The sequence below is a fragment of the Thalassophryne amazonica genome, chromosome 12 (assembly GCF_902500255.1).
Source record: "Thalassophryne amazonica chromosome 12, fThaAma1.1, whole genome shotgun sequence".
NCBI lineage: Eukaryota > Metazoa > Chordata > Actinopteri > Batrachoidiformes > Batrachoididae > Thalassophryne > Thalassophryne amazonica.
In genome coordinates this window covers 6,488,334-6,508,901 of record NC_047114.1, presented here as the reverse complement: position 1 = coordinate 6,508,901, position 20,568 = coordinate 6,488,334, and the positions used below count along the sequence as shown (strand labels likewise).

Below are 20,568 nucleotides of genomic sequence, written 5' to 3'. Positions count from 1 at the left end.
CTGACATACAGCATCAGGGCCAGCAGCCAACCCTACTTTTATTTTCTTAAGTAGGGTTGTAACCTGTTTCTGGGGTATGTCAGTGTCATTTTGAGATTATTTTCTCCACTGTATAAACAGAAAGATGATTTTCTTTTCTTTTCCTCATCATGTTTTCCTTGACCTTTGACCAAACCCCTCCAAAATATAACCACCTTTAGATATCTATTCATGTAATATTCCCACCACATTTGAAGGAAATCTCTCCACCTGCTTTGAGTTACCAGACCCACGCGCTTGTTGCTCATGTATGTGTTGGGAAAGTGTCAGTACACGGACCCACAACAGGGGGCGCAAATGAACAATACAACGCACAAAGTTTACCAAAGAATACTGTCAAACAGTCAGCTGAGGTACGTTACCTTCCAGGTAGAACGATATCTCGGCAAAGAGGTGGAGGCGTCGTCCTGCTGATATTCCCCTGCTGATCAGATGATGGGTAACAGCTGTTGCAGGTGATGCGTGACAGCTGTCACCCTGGCTGCTCCTGTGAGGCGACTGCGCCCTCTCGCCCTCCCGCACTTCAGGCAGGGCGCCCTCTGGTGGTGGGCCAGCAGTACCTCCTCTTCTGGCGGCCCACACAACAGGACCCCCCCCTCAACGGGCGCCTCCTGGCACCCGACCAGGCTTGTCCGGGTGGCGGCGGTAGAAATCGGCCAGGAGGGCCGGGTCCAGGATGAAGCTCCTCTTCACCCAGGAGCGTTCTTCGGGGCCGTACCCCTCCCAGTCCACCAAATACTGGAAGCCCCGGCCCATCCTACGGACATCCGAAAGCCGGCATACAGTCCAAGCCGGTTCGCCATCGATGATCCGGGCAGGAGGCGGTGCCGGACCCGGAGTACAGAGGGGTGAGGTGTGATGTGGTTTTATCCGGGACACATGAAACACAGGATGGATCCGCAGTGAGGCCGGAAGCTGAAGCCTCACCGCGGCTGGACTGATGACTTTAAGGATCTTAAATGGGCCGATGTAACGGTCCTGTAGCTTGGGGGAGTTTGGTTTACCCGTTCTGCTTGCCCGTTGGTCTGAGGGTGGTACCCAGACGAGAGACTCACTGTGGCCCCCAGTTCCCGGCAGAAGCTCCTCCAGACTTGCGAGGAGAACTGGGGACCGCGATCGGAGACGATGTCTGTTGGAATCCCATGCAGCCGGACGACGTGGTGGACCAGGAGGTCTGCTGTCTCCTGGGCTGTTGGGAGCTTCGGGAGGGCCACGAAGTGGGCCGCCTTGGAGAATCGGTCCACTATCGTGAGGATGGTGGTGTTGCCCTGGGACGGCGGGAGGCCCGTGACAAAATCCAGGCCGATGTGGGACCAGGGGCGATGAGGCACAGGCAGCGGCTGGAGTAGGCCTGATGCCCTGCGATGGTCAGCCTTGCCCCTGGCGCAGGTGGTGCAGGCCTGGATATAATCCCGGACGTCGGCCTCTAGGGACGCCCACCAGAAGCGCTGCCGGACAACTGCCACGGTTCTTCGCACCCCTGGATGACAGGAGAGCTTGGAGCCGTGACAGAAGTCCAGGACTGCAGCCCTAGCTTCTGGTGGGACGTATAGTTTGTTCTTCGGCCCAGTTCTGGGGTCCGGGCTTCGTGCCAGGGCCTCCCGGACGGTTCTCTCTACGTCCCAGGTGAGGGTGGCCACGATAGTGGACTCCGGGATGATGGGTTCCGGTGGATCCAACAACTCCGCTTTGACTTCATCTTCATGTACCCGGGACAAGGCATCCGATCTCTGGTTCTTGGTCCCGGGACGATAGGTGATCCGGAAGTCAAAACGGCCGAAGAACAGTGACCAGCGGGCTTGCCTGGGGTTCAGCCGCTTGGCGGTCCTGATATACTCCAGGTTCCGGTGGTCAGTGAAAACCGTGAATGGCACGGACGTTCCCTCCAACAGATGTCTCCACTCTTCAAGAGCCTCTTTCACCGCAAGGAGTTCTCGATTGCCGACGTCATAGTTCCGTTCGGCCGGGGTCAACCTGCGGGAAAAATAGGCACACGGGTGAAGGACCTTATCGGTCTTCCCGCTCTGGGAAAGCACAGCTCCTATCCCTGAGTCCGAGGCGTCCACTTCAACCACTAACTGGCGACTAGGATCGGGCTGCACCAGAACGGGTGCAGACGAGAAGCGCCGTTTCAACTCCTTGAACGCGGCATCGCAACGATCCGACCAGGTGAAGGGGACCTTTGGTGAGGTCAGGGCTGTCAGGGGGCTAACTACCTGACTGTAGCCCTTAATGAACCTCCTGTAGAAATTTGCAAAGCCGAGGAACTGTTGCAGCTTCCTACGGCTAGTGGGTTGGGGCCAGTCTCTCACCGCCGCAACCTTGGCCGGATCAGGAGCGACGGAGTTGGGGGAGATGATAAACCCCAGGAAGGACAAAGATGTGCGGTGAAACTCACACTTCTCGCCCTTCACAAACAGCCGGTTCTCCAACAACCGCTGCAGGACCTGACGTACATGCCGGACATGAGTCTCAGGATCCGGAGAAAAGATGAGTATATCGTCTAGATATACGAAGACGAATCGGTGCAGGAAATCCCGCAAGACATCATTAACTAATGCTTGGAAGGTCGCGGGGGCATTTGTGAGGCCGAACGGCATGACCAGGTACTCAAAGTGACCTAACGGGGTGTTGAATGCCGTCTTCCACTCGTCTCCCTTCCGGATCCGAACCAGGTGATACGCATTTCTAAGATCTAGCTTCGTGAATATTTGGGCTCCATGCAGGGGCGTGAACACTGAATCCAACAGGGGCAACGGGTATCGGTTACGAACCGTGAATTCGTTCAGCCCTCTGTAATCAATGCATGGACGTAGTCCGCCATCCTTTTTTCCCACAAAAAAGAAACCTGCACCCATCGGGGAAGTGGAATTCCGGATCAACCCGGCAGCTAAAGAGTCCCGGATGTAGGTCTCCATTGATTCGCGCTCAGGTCGTGAGAGGTTGTACAGCCTGCTGGACGGGAACTCAACGCCTGGAACCAAATCAATGGCGCAATCGTACGGACGGTGGGGGGGGAGGGTGAGTGCCAGATCCTTACTGAACACATCCACAAGGTCCTGGTACTCCACCGGCACCGTCCCTAGATTGGGCGGGACTCTGACCTCCTCCTTAGCTTGGGAACCGGGAGGAACCGAGGAACCTAAACATACCCGATGGCAGGTCTCGCTCCACTGAACCACTACCCCGGACGGCCAATCGATCCGGGGATTGTGTTTTAACATCCAGGAGAACCCTAAAATCACACGGGAGGTAGCAGGAGTCACAAAAAACTCTATCTCCTCCCGGTGATTTCCTGACACCACCAGAGTTACTGGTGGTGTCTTATATGTGATTGGAGGGAGTAGGGAGCCATCTAGTGCCCGCACCTGCACAGGCGAGGTAAGCGCCACCAGAGGGAGCCCTATCTCCCTGGCCCATCTGCTGTCTAACAGATTCCCTTCAGAGCCCATGTCCACCAGTGCTGGGGCCTTCAGGGTTAAATCCTCATAAAGGATTGTAACTGGGAGTCGTGTGGCAATGTGGGTGTGTCCCACGTGAATGTCTCGGCCCACCCCTAGCCCAGTTTCTAGGGGTGGGCGTTGGTGTTTTAACCGCTCGGGGCAGTCTCTTACCTGATGCTCTATCGAGCCACAAACAAAACACGCTCCGCGGGCCAGCCTCCTCTGTCTCTCTGGTGCCCTAAATGTGGCCCTGCTCGTGTCCATAGCTTCGTCAGCAGGGGAAGCTGTAACCACACGGAGCGTAGGGGCCGTGGAGCGTGGGGAGGGCGGAACGCGGTCGGAACCGGAAGGGAGAGGGACGGCGCGTGCCCGGCCACGCCCTTCGTCTCGTTCCCGACGGCGTTCTTCTAACCGATTGTCTAATCGTATAACGAGATCGATAAGCCCGTCTAAATCCCGTGGTTCGTCCTTGGCCACCAGGTGCTCCTTTAGGACTAACGACAGTCCGTTTACGAAGGCGGCACGGAGGTCAGTGCTATTCCAGCCGGACCTCGCAGCCGCGATGCGGAAGTCGACTGAATAAGCAGCTGCGCTCCGGCGCCCCTGTCTCATTGACAGCAGCACGGTTGAAGCGGTCTCTCCTCTATTTGGGTGATCGAACTCTGTTCTGAGCTCCCTCACAAACCCATCATATATCAGAAGGAGCCGCGAATTTTGCTCCCAGAGTGCTGTAGCCCAAGCGCGTGCCTCGCCGCGAAGCAGATTAATCACATAAGCTATCTTACTAGCGTCAGTCGCGTACATGACGGGACGTTGTGCGAAGACGAGCGAACACTGCATAAGAAAGTCCGCGCATGTCTCCACACAACCCCCGTACGGCTCTGGAGGGCTTATGTATGCTTCAGGGGAAGGTGGGAGGGGTCGTTGAACGACCTGTGGAACGTCACTGTTGCGCACAGGATCGACAGGAGGGGGAGCCGCAGCAGCGCCCTGAGGGCGCGCTTCCACCTGCGCGGCGAGAGCCTCCACCCTGCGGTTAAGGAGGACGTTCTGCTCGGTCATCAGATCCAGCCGAGCCGTAAAAGCGGTGAGGATTCGCTGCAACTCACCGATCATTCCTCCTGCAGACGCCTGTGCGCCCTGCTCTTCCATTGGCCGTTCAACAGCCGGTTGACGCCCCTCGGGATCCATGACGTTGGCCGAGATATCCTGTTGGGAAAGTGTCGGTACACGGACCCACAACAGGGGGCGCAAATGAACGGACAATGGAGGAAGTCAAATAACAACACTTTACTGTTGTGAATGTGCACAACAAATACAACAGATTACAACAATAGACAAAGTCAATTCACAAAGGTGTCGTGTGGGCAGGCTCGAAGATAGGAGACGCCTGTCCAAAGCAGAACTGGAACCACACGATTTCCTCCGCCACCAGACCCCGGGAATACTGGAGCTGCCAAGTCCCGAACTCCCAGGTGGCCACTGCCTCCGCGTGTCGGACCTGGTACTGCTGGCGAGGAACAAAAAGCAATTAAATGAGGGCGCGTTTGCACCCAGGAATCCGTATGGCAGGAAAGCTACCTCCACCTCTCGTTGGAAAAGTAGTCCACAATACAACGCACAAAGTTTACCAAAGAATACTGTCAAACAGTCAGCTGAGGTACGTTACCTTCCAGGTAGAACGATATCTCGGCAAAGAGGTGGAGGCGTCGTCCTGCTGATATTCCCCTGCTGATCAGATGATGGGTAACAGCTGTTGCAGGTGATGCGTGACAGCTGTCACCCTGGCTGCTCCTGTGAGGCGACTGCGCCCTCTCGTGCCTGAAGCCCGCACTTCAGGCAGGGCGCCCTCTGGTGGTGGGCCAGCAGTACCTCCTCTTCTGGCGGCCCACACAACAGTATGCTTGTGAGAAGTTGCCACCTTGCTAGTGCACAGGATAATAAGTGCAATCATCTTGTAACTCACCATATTAATTGATTATATAATGAGGATAAACTCTTTAAAATTTGGTGAAGTTTGAAGTGTGAAGTCCATGAAAAAAGCATCTTTATTATTTTTCTAATATCCGACAGACATTTCTGCCACCTGCTGGAGGGTTTGTGGATGATGGCTGGATTATGGTAAATTAAGAGTAGCTGTACAATGTGTCTGTTGTACATTCATCCACGTTGATGTAGGTGCCACTGGGTGTTGGGTTTGAGTCTCTCTTTTTCTTTTTTTTTTCTTTTTTTTGTTCTTAATCAGGAATCAACAGAAAATCTAATTTGAAATGTACCAAAAATCCAGTGTATTTTTTATTTTGTTCTGTTTGGTCTCATGCAGTAAAGATTCAGTTCTTCAGACACTGAAGCGAGTTTCCACATCACTTCAGCTGTTCAAATAAAGGCACAGAAACCCTTACGATTTGGGATGTTTAGATGAAGTGAAGCCAGTGGGAACTCTGCTTCATACCGGCTCAGGTCAGCCCCACAGTGGGAAAGGAGGCCCAGAACCCCCCTCACGGGACGGGTCAGAGTCTGAGAAAAGCAGCAGGTTTTCTTGTTATTGTGGGCCGGAGTTCCACTCATTAACTCAGGTCTGAGGTGAAATTAATTCTGCACAATTATGGCAGAACTCCTCCGAGACTGACTCACTGCAACGTCCACCGATTTCTGACACTTTGTAAAGTTGTACATGTGGTTTTGCTAAGTTCTTCATACTGTTTTTTTGTTGCTCACAGGGATGAGTGAGTGATGACTCAACTTGACCCTCTGTGGATGTTTACCCAGCATGCTTTGCATTGGAGGTGAGTCAAATCTTTTGTGCACCGTTGTTGATGATTTCTGTCATTTTTGAGGTATTTGTGCACACTAAATGTGCATCAGCGTCTTTATAGAGATCAATCACCTTGCATTTAGTGTAAGCGGCTGCTGAACGTATGTGCTCGAGCAGTTTTGTGGCAATTAAGGGTAACTAACATAAAATTGTAGTCGGCATCTCGGCCAAACTGTGTGCCCTTGTATCAGAAACCCCATTAAATAATGGCTCTGCTATTGGACACTGGTTCCAGGTGTTAACTGGAGGGATACTGGTTTATGGACAGAAATTCATTCAGAATTCTTCAGCTCCATCTCCTGTCTTTTTGTTCATGGCACCGTCTCTAATTCATCCACCACAGCTGGTCTCACTACTGTCTTGTAAACTTTCTCCTTCACTCTTGCTGATATTCTTCAGTCACAAATCACTCCTGCCACCTTTCTCCACCCACTCCACCCTGCCTGCACTCTCTTCTTCACCTCTCTACCACACTTTCCATTACTTTGAACAGTTGACCCCAAGTATTTCGGGCACGGGTGGGCAACGAGGGCTAAGACAGTGCAGGTTTTCCTTGCAACCAATATCCTCAGCAGGTGATTTCAGGATTGTTCAGGGGTTTATGTTCAGGAGAAAAGCTCATCAGCAAACCAACCTGCTGAGGATATTGGTTGCAAGGAAAACCTGCAGTGTCTTGGCCCTTCATGGCACATGATTGCCCACCCCTGATTTAGACTCTTCTAGCTTCTTCTCCTCCTTGTAATCACACTATTCCACTGGGCTCCCTGTTATTCACACAGGAACTCTGTCTTGTTGCTACTGGTCTTCATTCCTCTTCTCTCCAGAGCATATCTCCACCTCTCCAGGCTCATCTCAACAAGGTCTCTACTCTCACTGCAGATCACAATGTCATCTGCAAACATCATAGTCCATGGAGACTCCTGTATGATCTTATCCATCAGCATTGTGAACAAGAAAGCTCTCAGAGCTGATCCTTGATGTTATCCCACCTCCACTTTGAATGAATCTGTCATTGCTACTGCACATCTCACTACCATCACACTGTCCTTGTACATATCATTCGCCATCTTTTCATATGTCCCTGCCACTCCAGATCTCATACAATACCACAACTCTTCTCTTGGCATCCTTTCATAAGCTCTCTCTAAACCCACAAATTCACAGTGTAACTCCTTCTGACCTTCCCTATACTTCTCCGTAAGTACTCTCAGAGCAAACGTTACATCTGTAGTGAGTTTTCTTGCCATGAAGCCATATTGCCGCTCACACATCTTCACCTCTTTTCTAAGCTGAGCTTCCATTACTCTTTCCCAAAATTTTATGGTTATTGGCTTATTATTTGAATAATTAATTGGCATAATTCAGAGTAAATTGGGGAACCTTTGGCTGTATTTAAGGGCCTAATTGAAGAACCAGTGATTTCTTATGTTTAAGAGCAGAAACACAATTCTTAAGACTCCCAGAGCAAATTTCCCAATAAGTCAGGTTCCCACTTAGGAGCTACCTACTGTGCAAAACTATATGCAGCATGGGGCCATACAGACTTAATGTCTTTGAGGAAGGAGGCTCAAATTAACTCTCAGGAATGAATGGGCTTTTGATCTAAAGCTCCACCAGAAACTCAGGATCACATGGAGGCTCTCACTGCGATATTGTATCACTTCCTGTTCCGGAGCACAGCTGTGTTTTTCTGTATCTGTTAGCTGTTTAATCTGCGCAGTTAGATTGATCTAGTTATCTAGATTACGATTTGTTTCACAATGTAATCTTTACGTGCCTTAAGTAAAGCACTCCTTCTGCTGAATCACCTCTAAATTATTTACACATTATTCACTTTGCGTGTTTTTAGGAATCCGCTAGCTTAGCGTAGCTACTAGCTCTTAGCCGATTTAGCATGGCGGCTTCTCCTGTCTCTCCCGCACTTTTCTGCTCTGGGTGTGAAATGTTTAGTTATTCCTCGGCCTCCTTTAGCAGTAATGGTACTTGTAATAAGTGTAGCCTATTCGTAGCTTTGGAGGCCAGGCTGGGCGAATTGGAGACTCGGCTCCGCACCGTGGAAAATTCTACAGCTAGCCAGGCCCCTGTAGTCGGTGCGGACGAAGGTAGCGTAGCCGCCGTTAGTTACCCCCTGGCAGATCCCGAGCAGCCGGGAAAGCAGGCTGACTGGGTGACTGTGAGGAGGAAGCGTAGTTCTAAACAGAAGCCCCGTGTACACCGCCAACCCGTTCACATTTATAACCGTTTTTCCCCACTCGGCGACACACCCGCCGAGGATCAAACTGTGGTTATTGGCGACTCTGTTTTGAGAAATGTGAAGTTAGCGACACCAGCAACCATAGTCAATTGTCTTCCGGGGGCCAGAGCAGGCGACATTGAAGGAAATTTGAAACTGCTGGCTAAGGCTAAGCGTAAATTTGGTAAGATTGTAATTCACATCGGCAGTAATGACACCCGGTTATGCCAATCGGAGGTCACTAAAATTAACATTAAATCGGTGTGTAACTTTGCAAAAACAATGTCGGACTCTGTAGTTTTCTCTGGGCCCCTCCCCAATCGGACCGGGAGTGACATGTTTAGCCGCATGTTCTCCTTGAATTGCTGGCTGTCGGAGTGGTGTCCAAAAAATGAGGTGGGCTTCATAGATAATTGGCAAAGCTTCTGGGGAAAACCTGGTCTTGTTAGGAGAGACGGCATCCATCCCACTTTGGATGGAGCAGCTCTCATTTCTAGAAATCTGGCCAATTTTCTTAAATCCTCCAAACCGTGACTATCCAGGGTTGGGACCAGGAAGCAGAGTTGTAGTCTTACACACCTCTCTGCAGCTTCTCTCCCCCTGCCATCCCCTCATTACCCCATCCCCGTAGAGACGGTGTCTGCTCCCAGACCACCAATAACCAGCAAAAATCTATTTAAGCATAAAAATTCAAAAAGAAAAAATAATATAGCACCTTCAACTGCACTACAGACTAAAACAGTTAAATGTGGTCTATTAAACATTAGGTCACTCTCTTCTAAGTCCCTGTTGGTAAATTATATAATAATTGATCAACATATTGATTTATTCTGCCTTACAGAAACCTGGTTACAGCAGGATGAATATGTTAGTTTAAATGAGTCAGCACCCCCGAGTCACACTAACTGTCAGAATGCTCGTAGCACGGGCCGGGGCGGAGGATTAGCAGCAATCTTCCATTCCAGCTTATTAATTAATCAAAAACCTAGACAGAGCTTTAATTCATTTGAAAGCTTGACTCTTAGTCTTGTCCATCCAAATTGGAAGTCCCAAAAACCAGTTTTATTTGTTATTGTCTATCGTCCACCTGGTCGTTACTGTGAGTTTCTCTGTGAATTTTCAGACCTTTTGTCTGACTTAGTGCTTAGCTCAGATAAGATAATTATAGTGGGCGATTTTAACATCCACACAGATGCTGAGAATGACAGCCTCAACACTGCATTTAATCTATTATTAGACTCTATTGGCTTTGCTCAAAAAGTAAATGAGTCCACCCACCACTTTAATCATATCTTAGATCTTGTTCTGACTTATGATATGGAAATAGAAGACTTAACAGTATTCCCTGAAAACTCCCTTCTGTCTGATCATTTCTTAATAACATTTACATTTACTCTGATGGACTACCCAGCAGTGGGGAATAAGTTTCACTACACTAGAAGTCTTTCAGAAAGCGCTGTAACTAGGTTTAAGGATATGATTCCTTCTTTATGTTCTCTAATGCCATATACCAACACAGTGCAGAGTAGCTACCTAAACTCCGTAAGTGAGATAGAGTATCTCATCAATAGTTTTACATCCTTATTGAAGACAACTTTGGATGCTGTAGCTCCTCTGAAAAAGAGAGCTTTAAATCAGAAGTGCCTGACTCCGTGGTATAACTCACAAACTCGTAGCTTAAAGCAGATAACCCGTACGTTGGAGAGGAAATGGCGTCTCACTAATTTAGAAGATCTTCACTTAGCCTGGAAAAAGAGTCTGTTGCTCTATAAAAAAAGCCCTCCGTAAAGCTAGGACATCTTTCTACTCATCACTAATTGAAGAAAATAAGAACAACCCCAGGTTTCTTTTCAGCACTGTAGCCAGGCTGACAAAGAGTCAGAGCTCTATTGAGCTGAGTATTCCATTAACTTTAACTAGTAATGATTTCATGACTATCTTTGCTAACAAAATTTTAACTATTAGAGAAAAAATTACTCATAACCATCCCAAAGACGTATCGTTATCTTTGGCTGCTTTCAGTGATGCCGGTATTTGGTTAGACTCTTTCTCTCCGATTGTTCTGTCTGAGTTATTTTCATTAGTTACTTCATCCAAACCATCAACATGTTTATTAGACCCCATTCCTACCAGGCTGCTCAAGGAAGCCCTACCATTATTTAATGCTTCGATCTTAAATATGATCAATCTATCTTTATTAGTTGGCTATGTACCACAGGCTTTTAAGGTGGCAGTAATTAAACCATTACTTAAAAAGCCATCACTTGACCCAGCTATCTTAGCTAATTATAGGCCAATCTCCAACCTTCCTTTTCTCTCAAAAATTCTTGAAAGGGTAGTTGTAAAACAGCTAACTGATCATCTGCAGAGGAATGGTCTATTTGAAGAGTTTCAGTCAGGTTTTAGAATTCATCATAGTACAGAAACAGCATTAGTGAAGGTTACAAATGATCTTCTTATGGCCTCGGACAGTGGACTCATCTCTGTGCTTGTTCTGTTAGACCTCAGTGCTGCTTTTGATACTGTTGACCATAAAATTTTATTACAGAGATTAGAGCATGCCATAGGTATTAAAGGCACTGCGCTGCGGTGGTTTGAATCATATTTGTCTAATAGATTACAATTTGTTCATGTAAATGGGGAATCTTCTTCACAGACTAAAGTTAATTATGGAGTTCCACAAGGTTCTGTGCTAGGACCAATTTTATTCACTTTATACATGCTTCCCTTAGGCAGTATTATTAGACGATATTGCTTAAATTTTCATTGTTACGCAGATGATACCCAGCTTTATCTATCCATGAAGCCAGAGGACACACACCAATTAGCTAAACTGCAGGATTGTCTTACAGACATAAAGACATGGATGACCTCTAATTTCCTGCTTTTAAACTCAGATAAAACTGAAGTTATTGTACTTGGCCCCACAAATCTTAGAAACATGGTGTCTAACCAGATCCTTACTCTGGATGGCATTACCCTGACCTCTAGTAATACTGTGAGAAATCTTGGAGTCATTTTTGATCAGGATATGTCATTCAAAGCGCATATTAAACAAATATGTAGGACTGCTTTTTTGCATTTACGCAATATCTCTAAAATCAGAAAGGTCTTGTCTCAGAGTGATGCTGAAAAACTAATTCATGCATTTATTTCCTCTAGGCTGGACTGTTGTAATTCATTATTATCAGGTTGTCCTAAAAGTTCCCTAAAAAGCCTTCAGTTAATTCAAAATGCTGCAGCTAGAGTACTAACGGGGACTAGCAGGAGAGAGCATATCTCACCCATATTGGCCTCTCTTCATTGGCTTCCTGTTAATTCTAGAATAGAATTTAAAATTCTTCTTCTTACTTATAAGGTTTTGAATAATCAGGTCCCATCTTATCTTAGGGACCTCGTAGTACCATATCACCCCAATAGAGCGCTTCGCTCTCAGACTGCAGGCTTACTTGTAGTTCCTAGGGTTTGTAAGAGTAGAATGGGAGGCAGAGCCTTCAGCTTTCAGGCTCCTCTCCTGTGGAACCAGCTCCCAATTCAGATCAGGGAGACAGACACCCTCTCTACTTTTAAGATTAGGCTTAAAACTTTCCTTTTTGCTAAAGCGTATAGTTAGGGCTGGATCAGGTGACCCTGAACCATCCCTTAGTTATGCTGCTTGTTGGGAAAGTGTCAGTACACGGACCCACAACAGGGGGCGCAAATGAACGGACAATGAAGAAAGTCAAATAACAAGGCTTTACTGTTGTGAACACGCACAACAAATACAACAAATCACAATTTCGGTCTCAAGTTAAATTCCAACGGTGTCGTGTGGGCAGGCTCGACGATAGGAGACGTCTGTCCAAGATGAACCGGAACCACCCGATTTCCTCTGCCACCGAACCCCGGGAATACTGGAACCGCCAAGTCCCGAACTCCCAGGTGGTCTCTGCCTCCGCTCGTCGGATCCGGTACTGCTGGCGAGGAACAGACACAGTCAGACGTGGGTGCGGCTGCACCCAACAACACGTGGGGTGGAAAACACCACCTCCACCTCTAATCAGAAAACAACACTGTCTAGTAACTAGGATACTTATCCAATACGTTCCTTTCACAAATGATGAAGGGCTGGCTGAGTTCGTTACCTCCTTGGTAGAGCGATATCTCGGCAAATGAGGTGGAGATGCCGTCCTGCTGATATACCTCCTCAGTGATTGGGATCAGCTGTCTCCAGTGATAGATGACAGCTGTCACCCTGGCTGCTCCCGTAAGGCGGCAGCGCCCTCCGGTGCCTGGAGCCCGCACTCCAGGCAGGGCGCCCTCTAGTGGTGGTGGGCCAGCAGTACCTCCTCTTCAGCGGCCCACACAACACTGCTATAGACGTAGACTGCTGGGGGGTTCCCATGATGCACTGTTTCTTTCTCTTTTTGCTCTGTATGCACCACTCTGCATTTAATCATTAGTGATCGATCTCTGCTCTCCTCCACAGCATGTCTTTTTCCTGGTTCTCTCCCTCAGCCCCAACCAGTCCCAGCAGAAGACTGCCCCTCCCTGAGCCTGGTTCTGCTGGAGGTTTCTGCCTGTTAAAAGGGAGTTTTTCCTTCCCACTGTAGCCAAGTGCTTGCTCACAGGGGGTCGTTTTGACCGTTGGGGTTTTACATAATTATTGTATGGCCTTGCCTTACAATATAAAGCGCCTTGGGGCAACTGTTTGTTGTGATTTGACGCTATATAAAAAATTGATTGATTGATTGATTGATTGATATTAAAAAAAAAAACTGAAGTGTTGTAGGAATCTGATGGAAATATGACGCCATCCCCCATTAAATACATAAGGGTTTCCAATTAACCTCAAATTACACTACTTAGTCAGAAGTTTCCATCAATTTCTGGAAGCTTCCATGCTGATTAAAGATATATCTTACCTTTTGCTAGAGCCTGACTGATATGGATTGTTTGGGGGTGGGGGATACTGATATTAGAATTAAAAACTTAAGGTACCGATATATCTGCCCATATACACATTAAATTGGCAATAATTGAAACCTTTAGGACAAAGGAATGTAACTGAGGCTTGATGTTTGAGAGTTTTAACATGGACTTTATTATAAATAGCTATAAATATAACCAACACCCAACCAACGTATATCACGCAGTCTTCATACTGCCTTGGACTGGCAGACACTGTGTTGTATCACTCATTTGCATAACATAGACTTCCTGTCTACTTTGACCCCGCCTAGCTGGTAGCATAGTAACCACCTATCTGTTGTGGCTGTAAAACACCCACTGTGACTGTAAATAAATGGCACCTGGTTGCTTTGCCCTTGTAACTGTAACTAATGTGACCAAGGGGGTGATGGGGTCCCAGCCATGCTTGACAGCAAATAGCACCATTTCTAAAAGCCAAAGTCTTTCAAATCAGCAAAAGTAATGCAGATACTGAAATATTTGTGAAAGGCTCATATCTGGCAACCGATATGTCAGTTGGGCTCTAGTTTGGACTCAGCGAAAATGCGAAATATAACTATTATTTTTGCATGCATTTTTAGAGAAATAAAGTTGACATTCCAGCTGGATATTGTTTGGTAAAATGGAATGTTGTGCGGTGAAGGAAAATTGAGTTTTACATTTTATTATTATTATTATTTATTTTATTATTTTTTTCCAAGGTGTATGTAAACCTATGACCACAACTCTATAGGTTGTGTTAGTCATGTTTGTTTGTTCTTAGCAGAGTTAATCAATAGCTTGTCAGGAAATTTACAGTGAATTTTTTTTTTTTTTTTTGAAGTGAAAATAATCCGAGCTAAGAAAACTTCATGATATTTCAGTCAGTTCAGTGTTGATCGTATTGATGTGGTTTTGGTTTTAAGGGGCAGATTAGAGCACGTTATCTCTGGCCGAAGGCAAATCTCTTTGCTGTGCTGTTAGCTTTTCTGTCATATTGGTGTTGAGAGAAGCAGCTTTGTGACTGGAGGGTCATAGGTTCAATCCCTTGAGCAGACGGGTACCATCACCGAGGTGCCATTGAGCAAAGTTTTTGAGTGTCCGTCTCCCTGAGAGGACCTGGCGCTGTCTAAATTCAGTCCGCTTAGCGTTAATGTTTAGCTGTGTGGGGATAAATGCTTGGACGCAATTTTAGTTTGTAATATTTATGTTGTTGTTGTTGTTGTTGTTGTTGTTGGCTGAATATTTTCCTTGTTTTGTTCCCGTGGTTACGCCGCCTCTGTGATTAAACCGGTTTTAACTTATGAGTGCCTTCCAGCTTCAAAGAGAGGAGGGGCTGAAGTGTATGAATGAATGAATTATGTGATCAATCCTCTCAGTTTGTGTGTCTAAAGTCTCAGAAAAGAATTGGGATGTTCTCGGATCAGGAAGAGCAGATTAAAGTTAGTTCTTCCCTAATATTCTTTTTTTTTTTTTTTTTTTCCTCTCTAGTGTTTTAGATGGATTTTACTGGATGGTGTCAAAGTTTAAAGAGCGAAAAATTTCAAAGTGGAACAAACACAAGAGCTGGACAGAAATGTGAAGGAAAAGCAGCGTGTGTGTGTGTGTGTGTGTGTGTGTGTGTGTGTGTGTGTGTGTGTGTGTGTGTGTGTGTGTGTGTGTGTGTGTGTGTGTGTGTGTGTGTGTAGGATGGGGGAGGGGTGAGAGAGTGAGCGGGTGAGAGAGGATTTGTGGTATGTAGTTTGTCAGCTGTCATTAGGCACACATGACACACGGGGAGGTAATCTGAAGGAGAAAAGACAAGCCAGCGTTTGCAAAAGCTGATTGTCATGGACGGGTTCTGGACTCCTGCCACCAGAACCGAGGTAGGAACCAAATCAAAGTCCACTCACATTCAGTCATTCAAAAGCCTTAAATTATATATATATATATACATGTACATATATATATATATATATATATATATATATATATATATATATATATATATATATATATATATATATGTACATGTATATATATATATGTATGTATATATATATATATATGTATGTATGTTCATCATATTTGAAAACTGTAAAATCTGCAATATTTATTGAAATTGTTATTGAGAAAAGGAGATAATCGAGATAATGCAGCTTTATAACTCAGTTAAAGATGTTTAGTTTACTTTAGATGTTTAACACATCAGTAAAAAAAGTTTTATTTTTAGTTATCAGTTGACATACAAAAACACTTTATTTTTTTATTCAGATTTTGCATTATTTGAGTTTTTTTCAAACTGTTATAGCTAAAACAATGAGTAATAAACACACCTGTTTTACTTTTGGATCAGATTGTTACTGTTTTCAACGTATTATCATGGTTCAGCTTTTTGTTTGTTAAATGTTTAATGTTTGGCTTTAAAAAAAATGAGCTGTTGAAGTGCTGTTGAGTTTGTTTTGCTGCCGGGCACTGACACTGGCCGCCCATGTGACCTTCTGTCTGAGTCACAGTTGGACTTTGAGCTGTCGTGTATCCTTGTGGTTTTGACACAGCGTTTGTGGTGGGCGTGGCCGAGTGAATCACTGTGTGCGTGCATGTGCAGAGTGCACAGTCAGCAGCCCTGTAGCTGGCACTTTGGGTCAAAACGGCCGGCGGTGTGTTTGCGGTGTGTTCGCCCGTCTCACCGCCGGCTGCTGTTGTTGTTGTTGGTTTACTAAAAGCGTTTTTCTTTATTCAGTGTTGCAGACCAGAGCTTGAATGTTGAATAGTTTTTACACTTTATAACAAAAAATAATACTTAATTTCTCATTAATCCAGGCGAGTCTTGTGATGTGTCGTGTTTTGTCTTGTGAAGCGACGCGACTGTGACAGGTCGTTAATTTTCACTTTGACACAAGCTGCTGCAAATAAATGAATCAGCAAGCTGAAGTTGGAGTTTGACCTCTGTGTCAGTGGGACAGTGTTCGTCTTTTGTGGGGTGTTGTGGTGGCGATCGTCTTGGACTCTCTAACTTATTGTTCTATGTATGTTTGCAAGATATCTTTAGAACACCTGATCTGATTTTGATCAAACTTGGCAGATGCTTTGGGACTCTGAATCAGAAGAAGTGATTTGACTTTCATCAAGATCAGCCATGGATCCAGGTCAGAGGTCAAGGTCAGGTTTAAAGGCCTATGCTAGTCTACAGGAAAATTACTCCTTTTCTGGAAATTAGTTGAGATATTTTATTGTTGAGCCTGAAAAAGGCCATTTTCTCTAAGCACCTGATACAGTACTTTAGAGCAGAGCAGGTGGGTCTGTGGGGTTGGAGTTGGGTTTGACTCCCGGTGCATGCTCATGCTGCCTGTACCCAGCTGTAAAAGGTTACCAGCCTTGGAAGGGGAAGGAACCCGTGATGGACTGGTGTCCTATCAAAGACCCTCATGCATTTCACCCTGTGAAATGTGGGGATAAACACTGGCCCATTGGGCCATGGGTCCGGTTTAGGGCTTACTGTATTTTCCAGAGTAAAAAGCACAGTGGGTTTTTTTTTTTTTGGGGGGGGGGGGGGTAGTTTAGGAGTTGGGAACTTATATACCAAAAAAAAAAAAAAAATCACATTACTTGTTAATAATAACTATAATGACTATTTAGACAGGACTTTCCCAGGAATCAAAGCATTAAAAAACAAACTCTAATCATGAAAGGATAAATACCAGTAATAAAATTTACACAACAAGAAGCAAAAATCCTAAATTAAAGATCTGACAATACAGGAAAAAATGGTGTGACGTATACGTATTCCACTGCGACTTATATATGGGGATATTCTCTTCAAGAGACAGTTTTTTAACAGGTGCGACTTACACTCTGAAAAATATGGTACTTCTTCCTGATACTTTGGGATGTGGGCGTGGCTTCTGTGTGCTCTCTCTCAGCACTTTAGATCTGGTTTTTCTTTTCATTTTTGAAGCCATGTCATTCACCTTATCTGCTAATTTCTCCGTCATATAAGACATAAATGACATTTACATTCTTTATTACAACAGAAATTTGGACTACAAACTGAAGATAAGAATGTGAAGATAACATGTTCAGGCATTAATAGAGTATTAAGATTTAGCAATGAAATTCTCTTGTCAGCATACCTTGTAAGTTTTCTTTCATATAATAGTGTTGATTAGAATTAATTAGCTATTTAAAGCTAGAGTGTGTAGGTTTTACTGTTGTCTGGTGGTGAGGTTGCAGATTGCAATATGTTGTCACTGGTCATTTTGTTTCACATTTTCTCCTCTTTGATAGATTCATGCTCCCTTGTCTTCTTTATAAACAATATATACAATCCTCCATTTCTCAACATTAATAGTCTGCACTAGCAACCAGTAGACTGTGTAATGGGGAGCAGCCACGGATTCCGCTTCTCATTCATCAGTCTTCTGACCACAGAATAAATGCCAAAGACAGTGTGTGTTTGTTCCTTTTAGGCTGTTATGACAACATTGCTGTCCAATATGGCAGCCTCCATGAGGGGGCCCGCCCCGTGTCGATATGACAGTCTCTTTCTCAAACACATCGATTCAGTGTTGCATGTAAATGTTGTAATATGTATATGTCGTGGACATGAATGAGTGAAGCTCTTCAGCACCTCACCATGTCATTTCCGGTTTGCGGCTTTTTATGACAATGTTGTCCAGTTTGTGGCTTTTTCCCCACTGGGCATATTTTTTGTGCCATTTCCAGTTTTTGCCTTCGTCTACCATAATGAATGTTTTTTTCATTTGTGTAATGGTAAGAATATTTCATGAGGTGAAAGATGGAATGTTAGTTTAGTTAGCATAGCCTTGTTGAATGGAACATTTCATCTTTCACCTCATGAAATATTCCTGCCATTACACACCTGACAAAATATTAATTATTTATTTTATATAACATCTAAAATAGACCCTTGTCATTTGATGTTTTATTATTTTAAAAATAAGAGAAAAGGGACTTACGTCCCTTCTCGGTCCTACAGTCCAGCAAAGCTCTGTAGCGAGACTGAGTTCCCCCGTCTCACCCAGGTGTCATGTGACAGAGCCTGTTGTGCCCCAGTGGTGCCTGCAAGCCCCGGCCTGTGCGGCTCTGCCTCCGTCAAATACTGCTTTTTCAGGACCACCCCCCACCCGACTCGCTCTCGAGCTACCTTGGCGCATCCAGCCTTCCCATCCATTACCCAGTGAGTCTGGGCACTGTTTGTTTTTTAAGCTAAGCATTGTCAATGGTAGTGTGAGCGTGCAGTGGTTATGGCCTGCAATAGCAAAAAACATACAGCACCAAAATTGCATGCTAAATGGAACCAAAATTGTACGGTAAATGGAACTAAAATTGTACGGTAAATGGAACACAATGACAAATGGTACAAATGATCCATATCACATGACATAGAAACCACCAATCAAATGACAAGGATCTATTTAGGTGTTATATAATACACAAATGAACAGATAGTTATGAGGCTATAGTCCATTTCTTAAATCCTGCACGCTGTAGCTTTAATTATCCTGCTGTAGGATTATTGTCATTCTTTAATTCCTTTATATAAACCATAAATCATGTCTGTCCGTTTCATTAAGTTCTGCATCAGAAATATTATCCGTCTCAAAAAGCTGATATGAAAGTTGAGCATGTTTGATGTTCGGCAACACTCGAGCCGTTACACGAACCACGACAAGAAAGTGACGCATCCCTGACAAAAAGGAAAAATCTCTCTTCTCTCTGCATCAATATATCTCATGTTCTTGGTACAAACTTCACTCTGAGAGCTTGGCTGCATTTTTCCACTCATGCTTTTTTCTACATATGCCAAGGATGTAATAAAATCATTGGCATTTATTTATTTGTCTGTCTGTCTGTTGGCAAGATTGTGTCAAAGCTACTTCATGGATTCTCACCAAAGTTTCACCACAGATACATATTAGGGCATGGAAGACTCCACTGAATTTTGGAGGTGATCTGGATCCAGATTGGTGGAACATCAGAAATCTGATTGCTCTTTGTTTTTGTGTGTGTGTGTGTGTGTGTGTGTGTGTGTGTGTGTGTGTGTGTGTGTGTGTGTGTGTGTGTGTGTGTGTGTGTGTGTGTGTGTGTGTGTGTGTGTGTGTGTGCTCACCAGCCATTTAAAAATCAAATGACAAAAACAGAAGTAAAAATAAAATAATAACATTAATAATACTGATAATAAAAGTAATAATAGTGTATATATGATAACAAGAACCTAAACAATTTATTGACATTGAGAAAATAAATTAACATTAAAAAAAATTACATAATTAATAGGAAATAAAAGGGTTGAGCTCGTCTTCTAAAAATTGTTGAGGTCTAAGGTTCTAAAAAACATTCTGGACCCACATACCATTCCTACTCATTATACAAGCTTTGGACAATTTATTACCACCCTTGGAAAAATATCAGCTACCTATTTTATAAACGCGACTCAATCTAGAGCCCGTGGAGCCCCACAGGTAACACGCTAGTTGTAGTGTATTTGATTAGTGTTTGGATTCCTGGGAAAGCCTGATATAGGTTGTTGTCCCACTTTAGAGGGAGCAGCTCTCATTTCTAGAAATCTGGCCAATTTTTTTTTTTTTGGGGATCCTCCAAACTGTGACTGTCTAGCGTTGGGACCAGGAGGCAGAGCTGTGGTCTTATACACCTCTCTGCAGCTTCTCTCCCCCTGCCATCCCCTTATTACCCCATCCCTGTAGAGACGGTGCCTGCTCCCAGACCACCAATAACTAGCAAAAATCTATTTAAGCATAAAAATTCAAAAAGAAAAAATAATATAGCACCTTCAATTGCACCACAGACTAAAACAGTTAAATGTGGTCTATTAAACATTAGGTCTCTCTCTTCTAAGTCCCTGTTGGTAAATGATATAATAATTGATCAACATATTGATTTATTCTGCCTTACAGAAACTTGGTTACAGCAGGATGAATATGTTAGTTTAAATGAGTCAACACCCCCGAGTCACACTAACTGTCAGAATGCTCGTAGCACGGGCCGAGGCAGAGGATTAGCAGCAATCTTCCATTCCAGCTTATTAATTAATCAAAAACCCAGACAGAGCTTTAATTCATTTGAAAGCTTGTCTCTTAGTCTTGTCC

At 45.0% G+C, this 20,568-nt stretch overlaps 1 protein-coding gene across 3 annotated transcripts in view; it reads left to right on the top strand.

The window, feature by feature from the left end:
• Window positions 1-20,568, top strand: part of LOC117521548 (nuclear receptor coactivator 2-like) — a 109,621-nt gene that overhangs the window by 11,617 nt on the left and 77,436 nt on the right. For all 3 annotated transcript variants that reach the window (XM_034182870.1, XM_034182871.1, XM_034182869.1), the window contains exon 2: window positions 6,203-6,268. The gene's annotated coding sequence lies outside the window, so the exon portion shown is untranslated. The remainder of the gene's footprint in view (window positions 1-6,202; window positions 6,269-20,568) is intronic.